The sequence below is a fragment of the Neofelis nebulosa genome, chromosome 17 (genome assembly GCF_028018385.1).
Source record: "Neofelis nebulosa isolate mNeoNeb1 chromosome 17, mNeoNeb1.pri, whole genome shotgun sequence".
Taxonomy (NCBI): domain Eukaryota; kingdom Metazoa; phylum Chordata; class Mammalia; order Carnivora; family Felidae; genus Neofelis; species Neofelis nebulosa.
In genome coordinates this window covers 16,075,716-16,096,653 of record NC_080798.1, presented here as the reverse complement: position 1 = coordinate 16,096,653, position 20,938 = coordinate 16,075,716, and the positions used below count along the sequence as shown (strand labels likewise).

The following is a 20,938-nucleotide window of genomic DNA, read 5'->3' as shown; positions in this document are numbered from 1 at the left end:
CAGCCTCTCCTGAGGAGGAAGCCAGAGGAAAAGGGAATTGAGAGTGTCAGTCGGGTTAGCCAGCCAACAGTGTCTGGCTCCACAGGGGAAGAGAAACAATAATAATTAACATTAATGGGTACTGACTCTGTGCCCAGCCCTTCTGTGAGCACTTTACACGCATGATCTCATTCACCCCTTGCACCCACCCTGTGAAGTCGCTGCTATGATCTCCCCACAGGAATGACTTGGAAACTGAGGCACAGAGTGGTAAAGCCACCTACCAAGTCAGGGAGCCAGGGTGGGGACCTTTGCAGTTTGTCTCCAGAGCCCTCGCTCTTGGCATTACACTTGGTTACCTCATAAGAGGTAACCTGGGGTCCCCAGACTGCTGGCTGTGTGACCTCGGTTTTAAATTCTTCCAGCAGGGGAGAAACAGGGCAGCGTGTTTTCTTTGGGGAAGTTTCGGTCATTACAAAGCTTTCTTGTGAATCACGTCCGCCCTGTGCTCTACCTTTCCCTGGTCCTGGTCCAGTTCTGGTGAGCCAGCACCGCACATCTTCCTGGCTTGCAGATGGCTGAGAAGGCTAATCCTGGCCTCCCCTTTCCAAAGAAATTTTACCTGTGCTTTTAATGCATCTTTCTAGAATGAGGCTCAGGCCTTGTTTCCTTTCTTGGGGTTCTGCTGGTCGATTCAACACACATTTAACGTGCTCCTTCTCTGTGCCTATTCCTGAGGGGTAGTAGCCTCATGGCTGGTGGACCCTGCACTTAATGGGGCTCCTCCTCCCAGGAAGGAGGCAGGCCCTCAGTGACAGTGACAGCCCAGAGCAGTTCAGGGCTGTATGGGGGAAGCCCAGGGGATGGTGGACCCCGGAGGTGGCTAGCCAGCCTGGAGGTCATCTGGGGCTCCTGGAAGCAGCTTTGGGCCTTAGAGAAGAGAGAGATTCATCAAGGAGCAGTTTGCCCTTCTCCACTCCCCCTGTCTTCAGTGAAACTCCCCTTTCTTCTTTCTGAATCGCCATCCCTTCCTCTGTAAAATTAGGGGTTTGGACTTGGGTTTCCATCCATCTGTCTCGTAAACATTGGTCATTTCCCATTTCCTGCTCTTGTGCTGGGCACGAGGCTTACAGGGCGGCCCTCCTGGAGAGAGAGTATTGTGGGAGAGATCTCTGGGTAAACAGCCTGGAGCAATGGGAGTTCTAATAGGGGAAAGCCACAGGACTGTGGGAACTTGGGGGGACACCGAACCCTAACTTGACATTTCAGGGCAAGTTTCTTGAAATCGAAATGGCGAAATCAGGAATGGTTTGACGTGGTAGCCAAGAGCAAGAGCTCCAGAGTCTGGCTGCGTGCAGAGCAGGGAGTGTAACCCAGGAGCTTCCTAACCCTTGAGAATTGAAAAGTGATTATGGGGGCGCCCGGCTGGCTCAGTCGGTTAGGCATCTGATTCTTGATCACAGCTCAGGTCTTGATCTCAGGGCCGTGAGTTCAAGCCCCGCTTTGGGCTCCATGCTAGGCATGAAGCCTACTTAAAAAAAAAAAAAGAAAGAAAAGTGATTATGAATCTCAAATAGTTAAGAGTAGTGCCTGGCACAAAGTAGCGACATAATACATGAGATGGTGGTGGTAGTGGCCGCAGCGACAGCGGCAGTGGTGGTGGCTTATATGCCTTAGCCTTGACTGTGTGTCCCAGGTTAGGCAGCTTCGTCTCCAGCCCGTGAGATAGTAAGCACTAGCTGGTGGTGTTATGATTACTTATTTACCAAATAGGAGTGTTTACCTTGTGCCCAAGCTGGTATGGTGCCAGGATTAGCAGTGCTGTGCTCTGGGGACACGGCTCGTTCAGCTGAGACCTGGGCCAGAAATCTCACAGGAGCAGAGCAGAGTGTCTCTGTTGTGTATTGGAAACCCACTGTTGTGGGCTTCCCAGTCCTTTTCCACCTAACCAGTCCCTGGGCCTTTCAGCACTGGCTGCTAGCACGTGGGCTGCCCTTGACCTCTGTGGCCAGAACGCATGGATGCTCTGCTCAGCCCATCAGCTGAATCCCAAATTAGACCTGACAGCGTGATTTATTCTCTGGGATGGAGCTGGAAGGGCAGAACCCCAGTGGGTGATTCCGCGGGAAGGTTGTCAGCCCGAATTAGCCCGGGCCCTTTCATGCAGTCTTGCTGGTTCAGCTTCCTCTAGCTAATAGGGTTTTCCAGGGTGTTGCTGGCTTCTGAGCCTCCTCCTGTCCCCAGGGGCTGAGACTTGACTGTGATCCCTGAGGAGCTGTGTCTGATGAGGGCCCCGAGGTGGGCTCTTTCTGAAGGGAGTGGGGGCTCTGGGTCCTTTCATCGTTTGCATCAGGAATTGAAAGTGGCAATTCCCCAGGGAGTAGTCGGTCTGTCCACACACCCCACCCCACCCCCACCCCCTCCACCGCCTTCCTTTCACTGAGGTTCAGTTCTGGCAACAGGAGGCCACGCACAACCTTGATACTCACCTCCCAGTCTGTGATCACCCTTGTCTCTGCGTCTAGCTGCCTTCCTTCCATCTCAGGAATGCTAGCGATAGGCAAGCTTCTGCTGCGATAACAGGTTGACCCTGAAATCCTAGAAGTTGGAAATAACGAATGTCAATTTCTTACTTGTGACACAAGGTAGGTTAGGTTGGCAGGGGGCACTTTACCTTGTACCTCAGAGATGCAGGTCGATGTGGGCTCCAGTCTTGAAGCCTCATGACTAGAACACATAGCCTCCAGGGTCACCGTGGCAGAACAGGGAACTAGAGACTCCCACAGCACAGCACTTAGATGCTGAGGCCCAAAGTGACACAGTTCACTTCCGCTCGCACCCAGAACTAGTTACATGGCCCTGCCTAGCTGCAAGGGGCTAGAAATGTGGAGGTACGTGGGTATTCAGTGAACAGTAAATGTCCTGGCCACAACAGTCAGGTGTGGTATTTATTAAGCACCTTCTGTGGGCCAGACCCTTTAGAGCTTTGGCAATACAAAGGGGTCCTCACCTTCCTGGAACTCATTCTCAGTGGAGGAAACAGAAGTTAAGTAATTACAAAAACAGCTGTGTGATTGCATCTGTGCTAAGTGCCCTGATGGAGGAACCAGCAGGGCATATCTAAGGGGAGTCTGATGTGTTTTGGAGAGATCAGGAGATGTCTGTTGTGAGGACTGACATTTGGGAGGAGGCCTGAAGGATCAGTAGACTTTAATGGAATGCGAGGGAGCTCTGGGCTAGAAGAGTTTGACTCTGCGAAGGAACAGGACGAAGGCCAGTGTAACTGCAGGGTCACTACAGGGAGAAGTCAGGAGGAGATGGGTATTTGGAACACCTACCTTTTGGAGCTGTTGCAAGAACTGAGCTCAGTCATTGTTTCAGCAAATACTGAGTTCCTGCCCTTTGGCAGGCAGAGTTTCAGGTACTAGGGGCAGAGCAGTGAACAAGACAGACAAATGTCCCTGCTCTTGTAGAGCTGAAGTTCTAGAAGGAGGAGCTAGTCAATAAACAAGAAAAGCAAATAAGGTGATTTTACCTGGTTAAAAAATATATATATGTATGACCAATAAATAGGGTACTTTGTAGTAGAGAGTGTATAGCTTGGATGTTTTTGGCTGTAAATGACAGAAAACCCCATGCATGCTGGCGTAGGCAGTCAGGGAATGTGTCCAGAGGTCCAGTCAGGGACCAAGTCCAGAGGTTCTTTGGGCTGTTTTTTGGGCTTGTGACATGGTAGCTCAACAGTGGTGTTGAGGACCCAAGTTCCTTCTGCCACAGCTCTGCTGTTCCTGATGCCGCCTACACTTTAAGGCAGGTCCCTTCCACAGTCCTAGTGTGGCAGTTAGGGACACTAGGGGCACTCTCCTTTGGGAGCAGAAGCTTCTGCAAACTGTGTGTGCCCCAGGGACCTCTGCTAGCTCACTTTTGTGGGTAATGAACTGTAAGGGTGGTGGGAGGGCAATGGGGAGGCTGCTGCCATAGTCCAGATGGGAGGCGATGGAGGACAGGACCAAGGTGGGGGGAAAGGGGGGGCAGCTTGGGAGGTGGACTGGACAGGGCTTGCTAATGGCATGGCTGCTCAAGAGAAGGACTGCTGAGCAGACACACACACATACACTGACACAAACATCGACCTTGCACTGTCTTCTTCCTGTGAAAGCCATGGTACAAATTTGCACATTACAGACTCAGAAATCTTGCAGAAAAGATCCTGCATCTTCACCTGCGAGACCTTATTTTTTAAAAGACACTTAGTAACATGTTCTACAAAAAAATCTGAAAAATCTTGCTTTAATGGTTCTCATCCTCACCGCATATTAGAGTCATGTGGGGAGTTTTAAGAAACCCCAAGGCCTGGGCCCCACCCCAGACCAGTCCATTAGAATCACCAAGGGTGGGACCAGGCGTGGGATGTTTACTTTAAAGCTCCCCAGATGTTTCCAGGGTGCGGCCAAGGGTGAGGACTACTACTTCATCGTATCCTTGGGTGAGCTTCACATTTATTAACCTGTATTGTTTGTTCGCCTCTCTGATTATCAAAGTAATGCTGTTTGTTTAAAAAGAAATCAAAGGACTCAATCCTCCAGGATGATCACGATTGCAAGCTAATGTGTTCCTTCAAAATCTTTTTAAATACTTGGGCTAAAAAAAACCACATGTGTCCTATAACATGGTGTTTCCCATCTTTTCAAAGAGTTTTTTTTTGTTTTTTTGTTTTTTTGTTTTTTTTTTTTAAGTTTTGGGGCCTACTTGAAATGTTTAGGGATTATAAATAATATAATCAGCTGTCTACTTATATTTTTAAAGTTTATTGACTTTGTGACACATTTAGAATCACGATATCAAAAATGCTGAAATCTAAATGTTGCTTCCGTCTTCTCACATACCATGAAAACAATGTTACATTCTCCACAGACATCCTTGTCACGAGAGTCACTTTTTGGGCCATTTACACATATTTCTAGCATCCATCATTTTCACGTTCATCTGAAGTGTTTATGATGTGGCACTTCTTTATTTTTTTTTTATTATTTATGTTTAAATGTTACTTATTTTTTTTTTTAATTTATTTTTGAGAGACAGAGACAGAGCGTGAGCGGGGAAGGGACAGAGGGAGGGAGGGAGGGAGGGAGGGAGGGAGAAAGAGAGAGAGAGAGAGAGAGAAAGAGAATCTGAAGCAGGCTCCAGGCTCAGAGCTGTCAGCACAGAGCCCGACGTGGTGCTCGAACCCACAGACCTGAGCTGGAGTCGGACACTTACCCGACTGAGCCACCCGGGCATCCCTATCGTGGCACTTCTTGAACCTATGTATGATGTTTTCATCGGAGACTGTATCCCAAGCCTCAAGAACCCAGTCATATATATCAGTCAGGTTTTTTTTTTTTTTTTCCAATTAATTTTCCTTTTAGTTGTGTATGGGTAATTTCTGAAGTACAGGCACTAACTTGCTATGTTACATTTAAAAAGAAAATATATTTTCTGGGGCGCCTGGGTGGCTCAGTTGGTTGAGCGTCCGACTTCGGCTCAGGTCACGATCTCACGGTCCGTGAGTTCGAGCCCCGCGTCAGGCTCTGGGCTGATGGCTCAGAGCCTGGAGCCTGCTTCCGATTCTGTCTCCCTCTCTGTCTGCCCCTCCCCCGTTCATGCTCTGTCTCTCTCTGTCTCAAAAATAAATAAATGTTAAAAAAAATTTTTTTTTAAAAGAAAATATATTTTTTAAGGACAGTAACTGAAAATGGGTGAATGAATAAATGTGAATACATAAAAGTGATTACATAAGTACTTGTTTTTGAGTCAGACTAATCATCCCAATATGAATTAAAAATGTCAATTTAGGGAAATTAAATTTCACCCCCCACAGCGGCATTTTGCTTCAAGACAGGTTGCCTTACACACACTTTTTTTTTTTCCATTTTCAAAATTCTAGTTTAATGCCACTCTCTGTATCATAAGACTTTTACATCCAGTATTTTGTTTAGAATAAGTGGATCTGCTTACAATTATTTGCCCCTATTCTTTTTTGAAAGAATATTTAAAGGACCTGTTTAAGTGACTCACAACACTTGGGATTGTGATGTTGAGCCCTTGAGGATGTTTTCTAAATCTATTATAACATATGCTGCCTTTTTATCGTTATCCAGACCAGCATCATCTAAGTCTTTAGGTGCTAATGTGTCTTTCCCAAATATCACTTTGTCCAAAATAGTACGAAAACTCTGAAAGACAATTCTTATTTCTGAGCATCATTTTTGGGGGGAAATCTTACTTTATACTTGGACAGTTCTTGTAATCAAAGTAAATTAATTAGGTTAAATACACAGAATTAGCTCAGTGGTGTTGGACTTTCCTGCCACGAGCAATATAGTTGGAGAGCCCGAGCTCTCCGACTTTCCCAGCTTAATCTCATTCATTCATTTATTCATCCACTCATTCAGCATTGATTAATTTCCAGTCAGCTACCCTAAGAACTGGTATAGATGACAGTAGTAAAAATGGCCTGTGCTGGAACCCCAGCCCTCCAGTTCCACCTGTGTGCCTATGGCTAAAGCACTTACCTTCCTGTGCCTCAGCTTCCCCATCTGTAAACTAGAGGTAGTAATACTACCTACCTCATAAAATGGTTTGTGGAGAGTCAGGGATTTAAAATACAGATCCATGATCCCAGGTGGAACATGACTGAAACAGACTATCCAAATTATCCAGGGGCACCTGGGTGGGTCATTCCGTTAAGCGTCCGACTTCAGGTCCTGATCTCACGGTTCGTGAGTTCGGGGCGAGCCCTGCATCGGGCTCTGTGCTGACAGCTCAGAGCCTGGAGCCCGCTTCTGATTCTGTGTCCCCCTCTCTCTCTGCCCCTCTCCAGCTCATGCTCTCTCTCTCTCTCTCTCAAAAATAAACAAACATTAAAATAAATAAATAATCCAAATTATCCAGAATTCCAAAACACATCTAGCCTAAGAGGTTTGGAAAGGATTCATGAGGTATGAAAGCACTTAGCATAATGCCTAGCACATAATAAATGCCATGTAAATGGTACCCATTTATTATTATTTAAAGTGCGTTGCCTCATCTTCCTTAATCATCATCTTGGAAATGCAAATGATAACCATAGTGAGATAACATTCCACACCCACCTCGATGGCTAAAATAAAAGACGATACAGGAGGAAATGAGGTCAGAGAATTAATGCAAAGCCTTGTAGGGACTGAGGCTTTGTCCTAAATGTATAGTGGGAGGGTTCTGAACACAGAATCGACGTGATCTGAGTCATGTTAACAGAGTCCCTCTGGCTGTGTGTGGGAGCAGGAGTGGGAGCCAGGAAACTAGGGAGGAAGTTCCTGCTAATAAGTCCATGGTCCGGGCAGGAGACACTATGCGGGGATATAGGCAGGTCCTCATGTTTTCAAGGTGGGGCCAACCGTAAGTATGAACGGACTAGGTGTAGGATGAGAGAGGGGCCGGCGAAAGACGGCACTAAGGTTTTGTCCTCACCACCAGGAAGACCTTGAGTTGGGGACCACCTGAGCGGAGGTTTGCAAGGAGAAAGCGAAGGTGGTGTAAAGAATCAGGAATATGCACCTTTGGGTCTGTTAAACGTAGGCAGCTGCCCGAGCTGGCTGGGAAGCAGTCGGTATCCTAGTCTGGAGTTGAAGGGAAAGGTCTCTGCTGCCGAAGGAAATATAGGAGCCCTCAGCAAAGAGACAGTATTTAAAGCCAGGAGACCAGATGAGATCACCGAAGGATGGGTGTTGATAGAGAAGAGAAAAGCTGTCCAAGAGTCAGAGGCTGAGAAGGAGGTATCTGGAGGAGGCAGAGACCCAGAGAGCACGGAGCCTGGAAACAGCCTTGAAAGCTGGGGACATGACAGACAAATGGTTGATGGGCGCAGGTTCAAGAAAGAGCTTTTGGGTTTGTTTTTATTTGTTTTATTCATTTTTGAGAGACAGAGACAGGGCATGAGCAGGGGAGGGGCAGAGAGAGAGGGAGACATTGAATTCTGAAGCAGGCTCCCGGCTCCGAGCTGTCAGCACAGAGCCAGACGTGGGGCCCGAACCCACGAACCCCGAGATCATGACCGGAGCTGAAGTTGGACGCTCAACTGACTGAGCCACCCAGGCACGCCATTTGTTTGTTTTTAGAACAGTTTCAAGTTTACAGAAAATTGATCTCACAAAGGTATGAAATGGATCCAACCTTAACGATAATACAGAATAGGTTGATGTCCCACCCGTGTGTTCCTCCTGCTCTCCCCTACCTCCCGATCTTTTTCCGAGACAGGGCCTTGTGCCCACCTTCCCAGCAGACACGAGCTGTGTGAATGTACGGCCCCGCGTGTTCTCTTTGTTGCTCTGTCGCTGGTGCTGAGGCCACCACATCTGACGCACAGTAGCCGCACAAGGTCTTCTCTGGAGGAGGGATTAGAACTTGAAGGAGCCCTTGCAATCAGAGGCTGTCACTCCAGAATGTGACAAAAATGTGTCTTCTGGACCTGGGCTTCTGGCTCCTCTGGGTATCTTCCCTCTTCCCACCATGGGTTTTAGGGGGAAGGAATAATCGGGAATGAAACCCGGACATCCGGGTGGTCCCCAAACTAACCATTTACTAAGTGCCTGGTCCCGTGGCGGGACTGACATGGCTTCCCCATCTGTAAATGGGATACTAATAGTATTGACCTCACAGAGCTGTTGCATGGAATCAATGAGGTAATGCTGTAAAACACCGTAGGTGTAAGTGTGGGCTGTTGTTAAAAGTAATACCGTTACCATTATTCTGACTTCATGGCACTTCCCTCTCTGGTAGGGGAGATAGATATCAAATAATCACTCAAACAGCCACATAATTTAAGTGGTAAAGTAAACTCTAAGGAAAAGCCAAGGTGCCTTGAGAGAATAGCAGGGTGGGAGGTGAGGGTCTTATTTGAGGCTCGGGTGGGGATGGGAGGGTCCGAGAAGACTTTTCTGAAGAAGTGGCCCCCAAGGATAAATAGGAACTCGCCCAGGGGCGAGGTGTTTTGAGCAGAGAGAATAGCCTGTAAAGAGGCCCTGAGATGGCGCACAGCTGAAGTGTGTTGGAGGGACCCAGGCCGGTGTGTCCTGGGGTGGGGCGGGGGTCGAGTCAGCAGGCCCAACACGTGGGGCCCAGTGATAGAGATTTGGACTTTCTTCCCACAGCCCCTGGGAGCCACAGAAGGGTTTTAAGGAGAGCAGTCATACTATCTGGTTTGGTTTCGTTTGGTTTCTTCACTCCTGTGTGTACTTTCAAGTCTTGGTGTCCTGACTCCTTCCTCGAGGACCGTTTGTCATGCCTGCTCAAGCCAGGGTCAGGGTCAGACGCTCCAGCCCTCGCCCAGCATGCAGCACCCTGAAGCGTGCTGTCTTCTGCCACTCAGTGTGCAGGGTTGAAAGGAGCTTTACATCAGGAGAAGGTGCCCTGGTCCAGGCTCAAGGATCCTCAGGAAAGACGCGGCTTGTCGATCCATGCCTGCCCGGCCACCGGGGGGGGGGGGTGTCGGCGCATCGCGGATCACAGCAGCACTGCCTCTGTCTCAGAAAGTCTCTGGGCATTGCTGACCTGTGATCCCTTCCTCTCAGAAAAGAGACCAGCCTGCTCCCCGCAAAGATTGCCTCGTTTCGCCCCACACCTGGAGCTACCGACTGCACCCTCCCTCCCCAGTTCCCTGTTTATTTTGTCAGATGCCAACCAATATGTTGTCTCAGTTCCCTCTCCTGGGCCAGGCCCCGGAAAGAGGTGGGACAGGAGGGGGAGGCGAGTTTCCAGATGACCTGTGTCTCCTCATCACTGCACAGGAAATAGCTGTTTTGTGAGCCATTTGTTTTTGGAGGCCCTATATCAGTGCCCCAGCCCCTCAGGGTGGACCCAGGTGAGTCTGCCCACCTCCCCTTTGTCGTCGTCCCCCCCCCCCCCCCCGCGCCCACCTTCCAGCCTGGGAATCGTGTCAGATTCCTGGGGTGTGGAGAGGCTCAGGTACCCTGAGCCTCTCCTCTGCGGAGTGACGTCTGTCGGTTGCTGGGTGAGTGGAGGGCCCTGCTGTCCTTCCTCTGCTTGCCCATGGCTGCCTGCTCCCAAAGCAAGGAGGGCTGTGACCTCAGGGGGAGGGGGCCTCCCTTCAGAGCAGTTGGATACATTGTGTCTCAGGAAACCCACAAAGCTTACAGCCTGGGCTCCAGAGCTATGCCACCCACGTAGTTGACAGACTCTTCTAGAGACTCTTAAACAGATGGGTTCCCCACCCAGGCCTGGTCCTTGCTGTTAAGTGTGTCACAGGTATTGATTAATTTAATCCTTCCCACAGCCCTATGAAGTAGGTACTGTCGATTTTATAGATGAGGAAACTGAGGCACAGGTAAGCCAGGTCACTTGTCTGAGCCACACAGCTAGAACGTGGCAGAGCAGGACTCAAACCCAGGCCGTCAGGCTTCATAATCACTGTTCTGTGACTGCCTGCCCACTCCCCTGACACTGTACACACTCTCCTTACCACATCACCCTGTTTATTTTCTCCTTAGCACTTACCAGAATCAGTTTGTTGACTTGTGTGTCACCTGTCTACACCCTTTAGCATGTACGATTGATGATACAAATGATGTGTCTTATTCGTTACTGTAAACCCAAAATAGTATCTGGGATAGCACCAGGCACACGGAGCTTCTCAGGCAGTATCAGTTGAAGGAACGAACCAAAGTTGCCAGTGAAAAGGATGTGGAGATACTGGATCTCTCATAACTCCACGCACGGGAATGTCCAGTGGTACAGCCGCTTGCCAATACAGGTTGGCAGTGTCTTAAAAATTAAATCTATGACTGCGACATGATCCAACCGTTGCACTCTTGGGTGGTTATCTGTCCCTGAGAAATAAGACTAATGTCCACACAGAAACCTACACACAGTTGTTCACAGCAACTGTACTCATAACAGTCAAAAGCTGGAAGCAGCCTCGAAGTCCTTCAGCGGATGAATGGTTGCACATACTATTGGTACCACGCACCAGTGTGGATGAACCCGGGGAAATTGTGTTGAGCACAAAGTCAGTCCCAAATGGGATCATGCACATGCCGTGTAGGACTTCCACGGCTAGAGAGAAGTCAATGCCTGGCCACTAAGCTTCAAAGGACAGACTGACTCTCTAGTTAGGAGTAATGCAGCTGGTGACTAAGTTGAAGCCAGTGCTCAGTGATCACTCTGAAGATCCTAGGGCCCCTAAGAATTATGCTTCCTCGGGGCACCTGGGTGGCTCAGTTGGTTGGGCATCCAACTTCAGCTCAGATCATGAGTTCGAGCCCCACATCAGGCCTGCTGCTGTCAGGGTGGAGCCTGCTTTGGATTCTCTGTCCCCCTCTCTCTCTGCCCCTCCTCCTACCTCTCCTCCTGCCCCCCTCAAAAATAGTAACATTAAAGAAAAAAGAAATAATGCTCCATCTATCTACTCTGCCTCTGCTCTCTAATGGAACAACAAAGCCTGGATGACAGTGCATCTGTTTACAACATGGTTTACAGAATATTTTAGGCCCAATGCTGAGGCCTACTGCTCAGAAAAAAAGATTCTTTTCAGAATATTACTGCTCACTGACAATGCACCTGGTCACCCAGTAGCTCTGATGGAGATGGACAAGGATATTCATGCTGTTTTCACGCCTGCTGACACAATGTCCATTCTGCAGCCCACGGACCAAGGAGTCACTTCAACTTTGAGGTCTTAATATTTGAGAAATACATTTTGGTAGATTCTAGCTGCTGTACGAAGTGATTCCTCTGAGCAAAGTAATTTGAAAACCTTCTGAAAAGGATCCACCATTCTAGGTGAAGTTAGAACCTTCGTGATTCATGGGAAGAGGTCAAAATATCAACATGAGCACGAGTTTGCAAGAAGTTGATTCCAACCCTCATGGACGAATTTGAGAGATCCAAGACTTCGGTGGAGGAAGTCACTGCGGATGTGGTGGAAACAGCAAGAGAACTCGGATTAGAAGGGGAGCCTGGCGATGGGACTGAATTGCTGCGATCTCATGATAAAACTTTAATGGATGAGCAGCGACTTCTTATGATGAAGAAAGGAAGAGGTTTCTCAGGATGGAGTCTACTCCAGGTGAAGATGCTGTGAAGATTGTTGAAATGAAAACAAAGGATTTAGAATGTTACATAGACTTGGTTGAGAAAGCAGCAGCAGGCTTTGAAAAGATCGTCTTTTTTTTAAAAGCAGTTCTCCTGTGGGTAAAATGGGTGAAACAGCATCACATCTACACAGTAATCATTCATGAAAGGCAGAATCAATCAGTGTGGCCAACTTCTCTGTTGTCTTATTTTTCAAAATTGCCACAGCCATCCCAACTTACAGCAACCACCACCCTGATCAGTCAGCAGCCCTCGACATCGAGGTGAGACCCTCCACCAGCAAAAAGATTACCACTCACTGAAAGCTCAGAGTTGATAGCATTTTTCATCAATAAAGGATTTTTAGGTGTTTATTTATTTATTTTTTCAGAGAGTGTGTATGTGGTCAGGAGAGGGGCATAGAGAAAGGGAGAGAGAAGAATTCTAAGCAGTCTCCACACTCAGTGTGGAGCCCAACGTGGGGCTCAGTCCCAGGACCCTGAGATCATAACCTGAGCTGAAATCAAGAGTCAGATGCTTAACTGACTGAGCCACTCAGTCACTCCAATAAAAAGTATTTTTGGGGCGCCTGGGTGGCTCAGTCGGTTGGGCGTCCGACTTCGGCTCAGGTCACGGTATCGCAGTCCGTGAGTTCGAGCCCCGTGTCGGACTCTGTGCTGGCGGCTCAGAGCCTGGAGCCTGCTTCCAATTCTGTGTCTCCCTCTCTCTCTGCCCCTCCCCTGCTTGCTCTCTGTCTCTCTCTCTCAAATAATAAACATTAAAAAAAATTTTTTTAAGTATTTTAAAATTAAGGTATATACGTTATTGTGGGTTTTTTTTAAAGACATAATGCTATTGCACACTTAGTAAACTATACTATAGTGTAAACATAACTTTTATACACACTGGGGATACAAAAATTCACTTGACTCACTTTATTGCAATACTTACTTTATTGCGGTAGTCTGGAACTGAACCCACAGCATCTCTGACGTGTGCCTGTATGTGGTATCTCTGGGTATCTTACAAGTATATGTGAGTCTACAATGATCTCAATAAAAAATTATGTTTTAAAAAAGTTGCCAGAGAGACTGGAGGAGAGACAAAGGAGGAGCAGCGGGTGGCTGTGGCCAGAGAGGCTAGGGTAGGGGCAGGGCAGAGCACAGCACAGGGCCTCCTAGACCAGGGAGTTGAGAGTTTATCCCGAGGTCAGGTCTGGAAGGGGTTCAGGCAGGGGAGGAACCTGGCCAAATCCACATTTCTGCAGGAAAGATTGGGGTGAAAGAATCTGGTAAGTGAGAGCTGCAAGAAGGGGACCTGAATGTGGGGACAAGTGAACTTGCTGGAGAGCCTTTTAGGGGTGCAGCTGCCCAGCCTCCCAGGGAGAGGAGCAGGGATGACTGACGGACCCTAACTTGCTGGGAGTTAGGTCCTAACTCCTGTGTTTGGCCACCCAAATCTGGAAAGGGGCTTTGTGTACAAGGAAGAGGTCCTGGCTCCAGCCTCCTCATTCATGTGGGACAAATGGCTTTATAATAACCCCTGGGCCACCACAGTTCCCTAAGAATACATGTCCCTGTGGTCTCCTCACCTCCCCCCCCACCCCCCAGAGATGGGGAACTCTAGGGGAGGGAACAAAGTACTCAGTTGATACGTGTCATCGGCCAGGCTCTGTGTCTTGTTTGGGGTGTGGGTTACACAGGTATAGACATGTGTCAAAGTTCATTAACCTGTACATTCAAAACAGGTACATGTATGCAATTATACTTCAGTAATTAAATATATTCCATCAAATAAGAATGATAAAATAGTTCATATTTTTTTATGTTTTTATTTTTTTTGAGAGAGACAGAGACAGAGTGAGTTAAGGGAGGGGCAGAGAGAGGGAGAGAAAGAGAATCCCAAGCAGGCACCACACTATCAGCACAGAGCCCGACCAGGGGCTCAAACTCACGAACCATGAGATCATGACCTGAGCTAAAACCAAGAGTTGGACCCTTAACCAGCTAAGCCACCCAGGTGCCCCATAGTTCATATTTATGAAGCCTTTTCTCAGTGCCAGGCTCCATGCTAAACACTTGACACGTGTTAATTCATTTTACCAGCACAACAATTCTGTGGGATGGGTACTTCTCGCATTTTATAGGTGAGGCAGCTCAAGGGAGATCACACGTCCCTGGTCACAGAGCTCCCTGGTGGCAGAGCAGCGATGGCACCCGGCACAGGCAGACTCCGGAGCTCAGGTTCCTTTGGTTTCCCGGTATTCTCACCCCGGCCTTTCCCCGATTCTGATGGGCCGGTGGTACACAGCAGCTGGGGAGGGCTCCTCCTGAGGGCCTCTGGCCATGTGCTGTTGCAGAGAGCCCCACGGAGGTCAGATCTTAGGGCAGCCCAGATCCAGAAGTGCGACCTTTGATTCAGGAACAGAGCCGCTGCGGGAGAGCCAGGCTGGGCTTTCTTGTGCTCTCTCATCCTCGTCCCCAGCCAGCTGGGGATTAACCGCCTGCTGTTCTCAGTAGAAACAGAACATAGGAAACTTGCTGCAGCTCAGCTCGGCTCTCGTGATGAATGAGGGAAGTAACCCTCTGGGGGAGGTTCTTGAGCCCTTGTGCACAAAGGACAGCACAGCTGGCTGTTTCTGCGGCATCACATGCGTGGTGCCATCTGGGCGGGCAGGGGACATGCAGCTTGAGACCTGTACATAATCTCCTTATGTTGGGATTCAGGGTGTCTCTGATGCCCCATTGTCCTCTTACAGAGATTTCTCCTTGTTAACAGTCAGAAAACGGCTGCCTAGTCTTTGGGTCTCCGTTAGGATGCATTTAGATGCAGGTAACAAACCCCCGGCATCATTTGGCTAAATAGCAAAGAAGTTTAATGTGTCTTAGATGTCCATCGGGCAGTGGCTGTCTGGTGGGTGGGATCAGTAGTTCAGATATCTGTCATCAAGGACTCAGGTTCTCAGCATTAGCCTTACCTTAGTATGGAGATATAGATAGATAGAGATATATAGATATATCTATATACAGATACATATAGATATATCTAGATACAGATATAGATGTACCTCTTTGTCCCAAAATGGCTGCCAGTGACAGGGCTACTAGCTTTCTTGTCCACAGACATTAGGAGAGAGAGAAAAAAAAAAAGGCATCCTTTGTGGATTATAAATACTCCCTTTAGTCCGTGATTGGTCCAGCTTAGGTCATATATCCCCACCCTTGCCAGGCCAATCACATCACCAGAGGAATGACATACCTTGATTGCCTTTAACCAGTTGGGGCCCATTATCCAGGAGAAGAGGGAAGTAGGTACTGAGTAGACAATCAAACACCTGCCACAGCTGGGAAAGGCCTCCAGACTCCTCCCTGACCAAGGCTCACTAAATTAAAAAACTGTCAGGCCCAACAGTTTGTGGCATTTAAGGACACAGAAGTACGATTTTCATTTTTTAGTGTTTATTTTTGAAAGAGCAAGAGGGGAGGGGGACAAAGGATCTGAAGCAGGCTGTTCGCTGACAACAGAGTGCCTGATGTGGGACTCGAACTCACGAACCGTGAGATCATGACCTGCACTAAGAGTCAAACGTTCAACCGACTGAGCCACCCAGGTGCCCCTGCTTTTCTTTTGAAGAAGTACAGTGATTTGTGTCCAGTTTGTGCCTTCTGCCTCCCCTTCCACCCTCACATAACCCCACAAATGGGGAGCACGTAGAGTTTGTCTCCCATAGACTACTTGTCTTTTGGCAAAAACTGTGTTGCCTCCTTTCCCCGTGGGTAAGTTTTTCTTACTTTTTCCTACATTCTCTGTTTTTCCTTCCATTCCTTCCCCACCCTGAGGTGTGAGTGGTGTGGTCTATAGCTATGCACATATCCTTGCAAAAAGATATACTGAGATTTGAATAAGAGCTTCCAGAAATGGTTTTGGGCTCCATATATCATTTCTTCCGGTTTTCACCTAACAGCATGTTTTTGAGATTAGCCATGTCACTGTGTGCTCCTGTGTGTTTGTTTGCCCTCTGAACAGCCATAACGTGATGTATATCCGTGACTCCTGACATTTCCAGTCCCCCGTGATGGCACCCAGGTCACCCCCAGCAGACAGCATTCCGTGAATACCCACATACGTGTGTCCTTCTGAGTCCCTGGGGCTTATATCCAGGAGTTGTGTTATGGCAGGAGACAGACAGACAGGCATCTCTCTTCCCCCAGGAATGACCAGCCTCCATGAGGCTGCTCTGGCCCACACTCTCCCCAGAGTACAGGAGAGTCCAGCTCTCCCATTGACTTGTCATCATTTGCTTTTATTCTGCCTCCTAATTTGTGTCAAGCCAATGAAGTTGGGGTCTCAGGTTTCAATGTGCTTATTACTGGTCTGGCTGAGTGTTACCTCCTGCCCCCTCCTGCACCCTCCTGCACCTGTACCCTGATTCAGGCTTCCCTTAGCATGAGTGGCCTATTCAGAGATGAAGGAAGGTGGGGGGGCATGGTCATTAGGGGCAAACTCTGGAGCCCAAGCCAGGCTTGGGTTCAAATTCTGAGCCTGCCATCTAACCTGGCAAGTTACTTAACCTCTCTGAGCCTGAGTTTCCTTAAATAGAAAATGGAAATGGTAGTGGTATCTATATGCTAAGATATACTGCAGATTTAATGAGATAATATATATAAAGCATTTTGGACAGTATCAAGCATATATGTGATATGAAAATATCAGTAGTTAGTATCACTGTCATCATTATTGAGTGTTGTAAGGTTTCTAAACATTCAAATATTTTACTCTCTCTTTTACCCTATCTTTTCTTTTTTATTTATTTACTTATTTTCATTTTTGTGAGAGGACACACACGAGCAAGGAAGAGGAGCAGAGGGAGAGAGAGAGAATCTTTTTATTTTAAAAATTTTTTAAATGTTTATTCATTTTTGAGAGACAGAACAGAGCACGGGCAGGGGAGGGGCAGAGTGAGAGGGAGACAGAATCCAAAGCAGGCTCCAGGCTCTGAGCTGTCAGCACAGAACCCAATGCAGGGCTCCACTGTGGGATCATGACCTGAGCCAAAGGCAGACGCTCAACCGACTGAGCCACCCCGGTGCCCCAAGAGAAAGAGGATCTTAAGGGGTCTTCATAATATCAGGGTGGAGCCTAAGATTCTCTCTCAAGATTCCCAGCTCGGGGCTCAATCCCAGGACCCTGGGATCATGACCTGAGCTGAAATCAAGAGTAAGATGCTCAACTGACTGAGCCTTCCAGGTGCCCCATTACCCTCTCTTTTCTTTTAATTCACATCAGATTGTCTGCCTATGGAGGCATTTCTGGCTTCTCTCTGCTGGCTTCTTAGGGAGCATGAGAGAGATTATAGTGAAACTTGTACAAAGACAAATCAGGCCTGGATATACTCCTCTGTCCCACATTTGGGCAGCTGGTATCTATTCATTTCCAGGTATGTGATTGTATTTTTAATGTTTAAAAACATGGTATTTGAATTTTTAAAAATTTCAACATTATAGAGGTATATGAGGTCAACATTGAAAATGTTGCTCCTTCTTTCCTGGCACTCCCCGCCCCCTTCCAGTCTTACTTCTGGGAGATAAAATAATGATTGTGAACAGTTTGCTGTGTCAGCCGTGTTGTTAAGGGTGTGAACCCTGGACCCAGATGCCCTGGGCCTACATCTTGGTTCCAGCACTGACTGGCTCTGTGACCTACCCTTTGCTGTTGCCGTCATAACACGGTGTTGCAGACTGGGTGGTTGAAACAACAGAAACTTAGGCTCTCCAGTTCTGAGATCTCCAGTGTAAGACCACGGTGCCATCAAGGTTGGTTTCCTCTGAAGCCTCTCTCCTTGGCTTGAAGGCATCTGCCGTATTGCTCTTGTTCCTCTGTGCACACGTGGGCCCCACACGTCTTGTCTGTGTCCTGATCGCATCTTACAAGGACATCAGTCAGATTGGATTAGGACACACCCTAATGGTCTCCTTTTAATTTACCCCTATAAAGGCCTCATCTCCAAATACAGTCACATTCCGGGGTACTGGGGTTAGGGCTTCAACATCTGACCTTGACATTCTGTGCCTTGGTTTCTTCATCCATAAAATGGAGACAGTACACTGTGTCTACCTCATTAGGCTTTATGAACATATGATATATAACGTGTACAAAGTGCTGGCACCCGCTAAGTGGTATATTCCCATTTGCACTTGGTGTTGGAATCACTGGGTCCACAGATGTACATGGTTTCAATTTAATTAACTGACAAATTGCCTTCAAAGGAGTTTCTGCCAGTTAGTACCCCCCGCCAACAGAATAGGGACCTGTTTTTTCTTGCCTGTTGGTTTTGTTTTAATAATGGAAAATTTCAAACATTTACAGAGGCAGAAAGAAGAGCACGCAGAGCCCACAGGTGCAGACCTGTCACTAGAGCCTGTAGTTACTGGCACCCCGCCAAGCATGCTTCCTCCAACCCCTTGCCTTTGGATTATTTTGAAGCGGTTCCCAAACATCGGATCATTTCGTTTGGGAGGGGTTTAAACTCCATGCTCACAATGTTCCTGTGCCTTATGGAAGAGAGGAGGAGATTTCCATAAAATAATCCTTCGTTTGTGTGGGGCTTTTCACTTTCCAGCTGCGTCTTCTCCCCCTCAGTCTCAGATGCCCCTAAAATGCAAGCAAGACAGGTGTATCTGTCAAGAAAACAGAATCAAGGTATTTCTAGGGATTACTCTAAGTATTTCAGGCAGAAGGAATTCAACACAGAGAACTTGTGTTAATGAGCGATGGAGGAACAGAGGAACAAAACAGGGACGGGGAGGCAGTCCTGAGACTAGAACCGGAGCTGGAGGGACACAAGGGGGAGGTGGCATTACTGGAACCCAGGGCAGTGGAGGTGTCTGAGACTCTGTCCAAGGTTGAGGGTGAGAGGCAGAAGCACGCCCATTAGCTGAACTTAACCAGGAATCCTGGGAAATGTAGTTCTCTGTGATTCAGAGCAGAACCGGCAGTGGACCAATCAGAGAAGTTGATACCCATTTAATGATTGCAAAAACCAGAGTGTCTAAATGACCTGGTCAGGGGTATGTTGCTTAGTGATCTGCACCATCCTGGACACTGGGGTCCCTTGAGGCAGCTCTTTGGGCACTGCCTGCCTGGTGCTAGTCCCTGCGCCTGGGACAGGCCTCCCTTGAGAGGCTCAAGGCCATTTGCCCATGGTTACATTTTCTTCCTTTGCTGGAGGAATCCTTTCCAAACTTCCCCCGCCCTGTGCTCACAAGACACTCCCTTTTGCTCTGTCAGAGGCCTGGGTTGTGCCGTGACCTAATGAAAACCCTCCTGAGGACCCTGTGCCTGTAGGCAGGGTGGCTCTGCTTGCCTGCAGAGTCCTGGGTGGGGGGATGCAGGGAGCCCCGGCGGGAGGCGCCAATGTCTCGGGCCAGGAGAGAGGCCAGAGGAACGTCCCAGCACTGAGCGATGCCAGCTGGCATTTAGCGGGCAGTTGTGCACCAGCCAGGCGCTAGGCACGTGGGGTGAGAGGTATACTGCGCATTCTCCTGGAGCTGCTGGCTTTGGGAGGGTGGGGGAAGCCGGGGGAGGGGCAGGGTGCCAGCTCTGTAGACCTGGGAGTTAAACAGCAGTGTGGGGGTAAAATAAAAGTGTAGGCGGTCAGTCATCCAAGAGAGCCCCCAGTCAGAGATGACGAGGATTGCTAACGTTAACTGGGCCCTGCCCGTAAAGCAGGTCTGTTTCAAGTACTTCACACTTCACATAGATTCACTTCTTGGATTCTCACAGCAACCCTGTGAGGAGAGAAAGGCAGAGAGTTAAGTAACTTACCCGAGGTTGCACAAGCCAGTGTTCCCGGCGATCACCTGCGCTGGGCGCTGCTCTAGAACTTTACCTGTCGACTCCTTTAATGTTCACTTCAGCCCCGTAAGGGAGGTACGTCTGTTATTTCCATTTTATAAGTGGGGTAACTGAGGCACAAAGAGGTTAAGTGACTTGCCGAGGTCATGTGGCAGAGCTGGGACTCAAACTCAGGCAGCCTGCCTTCCGAATCTGTGCTCTTAACTGCTACGCTGCACCTAGTCAAAGATAAGAATTAACATTTGCTTGCAGAGTGCTTTCTACTGTACTTTCTCAGATTTCGTCTCCTTAAAGGGGAGACTGATCATGGTAGCCACGTGACGGGCAAGGAAACGGCAAGGATAAAAAGAAGCTGATGGTGATAGCAGCCAGCACACCTCCCTGGCATCCCACCAGGTCCTGTCCACATAGGGATATCGAAGTTTCCTCCCATGCCCTATGAGGTAAATACTCGCAGATGAGGAGACTGAGCTGAGGGAGGTGAAACGCCCGTCGTTCAGAGCTGGGAGGTACGTAGCTGTACTCAGGGCCTGTGTGCGTCACATTCTGGATCATTCACCAAACACTGTGTGCCGACTCTGTGCCAACTGCGCCCAGCACTGTGCTAGTGCTGAGGGACAACAGCGAACAAGACTGTCATTGAATTCAGATTCAGGCAGGACAATGTCCACCAGCTGCCATCCATTCTGGTTGCCTCTTGCCTTTGCCTTACTAGTTTCTAAATATTTTGTATCTCAGCCTGGGTTAGAAGTAACAGATACTCAGCAGTTCTGGGATGCTTCAATAGCTTCACATGTCAGAAGCCCAGGTGTTTGCTTCTGAAATCCTCTTAGCCTTTCCTCATATTTGCAAGATGGTTGCTGTGGCTCCAGGTGTCACATCCTGTCATAGCCATGAGGCAGGAAGCAGGGAGCCAGTCAGGACCATGTTTCTGCCCAACCCCCCCACCCCCCAGCAGACTTCTCGGCTCCAAGCTAGAAAAGTGAGTGTCTGGCTT

At 48.4% G+C, this 20,938-nt stretch overlaps 1 protein-coding gene across 6 annotated transcripts in view; it reads left to right on the top strand.

The window, feature by feature from the left end:
• Positions 1 to 20,938, top strand: part of SIPA1L3 (signal induced proliferation associated 1 like 3) — a 239,627-nt gene that overhangs the window by 98,132 nt on the left and 120,557 nt on the right. The window contains exon 1 of one of the 6 annotated variants that reach the window (XM_058707344.1): positions 20,261 to 20,384. The exons of the other annotated variants lie outside the window; for them this stretch is intronic. The gene's annotated coding sequence lies outside the window, so the exon portion shown is untranslated. Of the gene's footprint in view, positions 1 to 20,260; positions 20,385 to 20,938 lie in introns of those variants that run through there. 6 annotated transcript variants of the gene reach the window in all.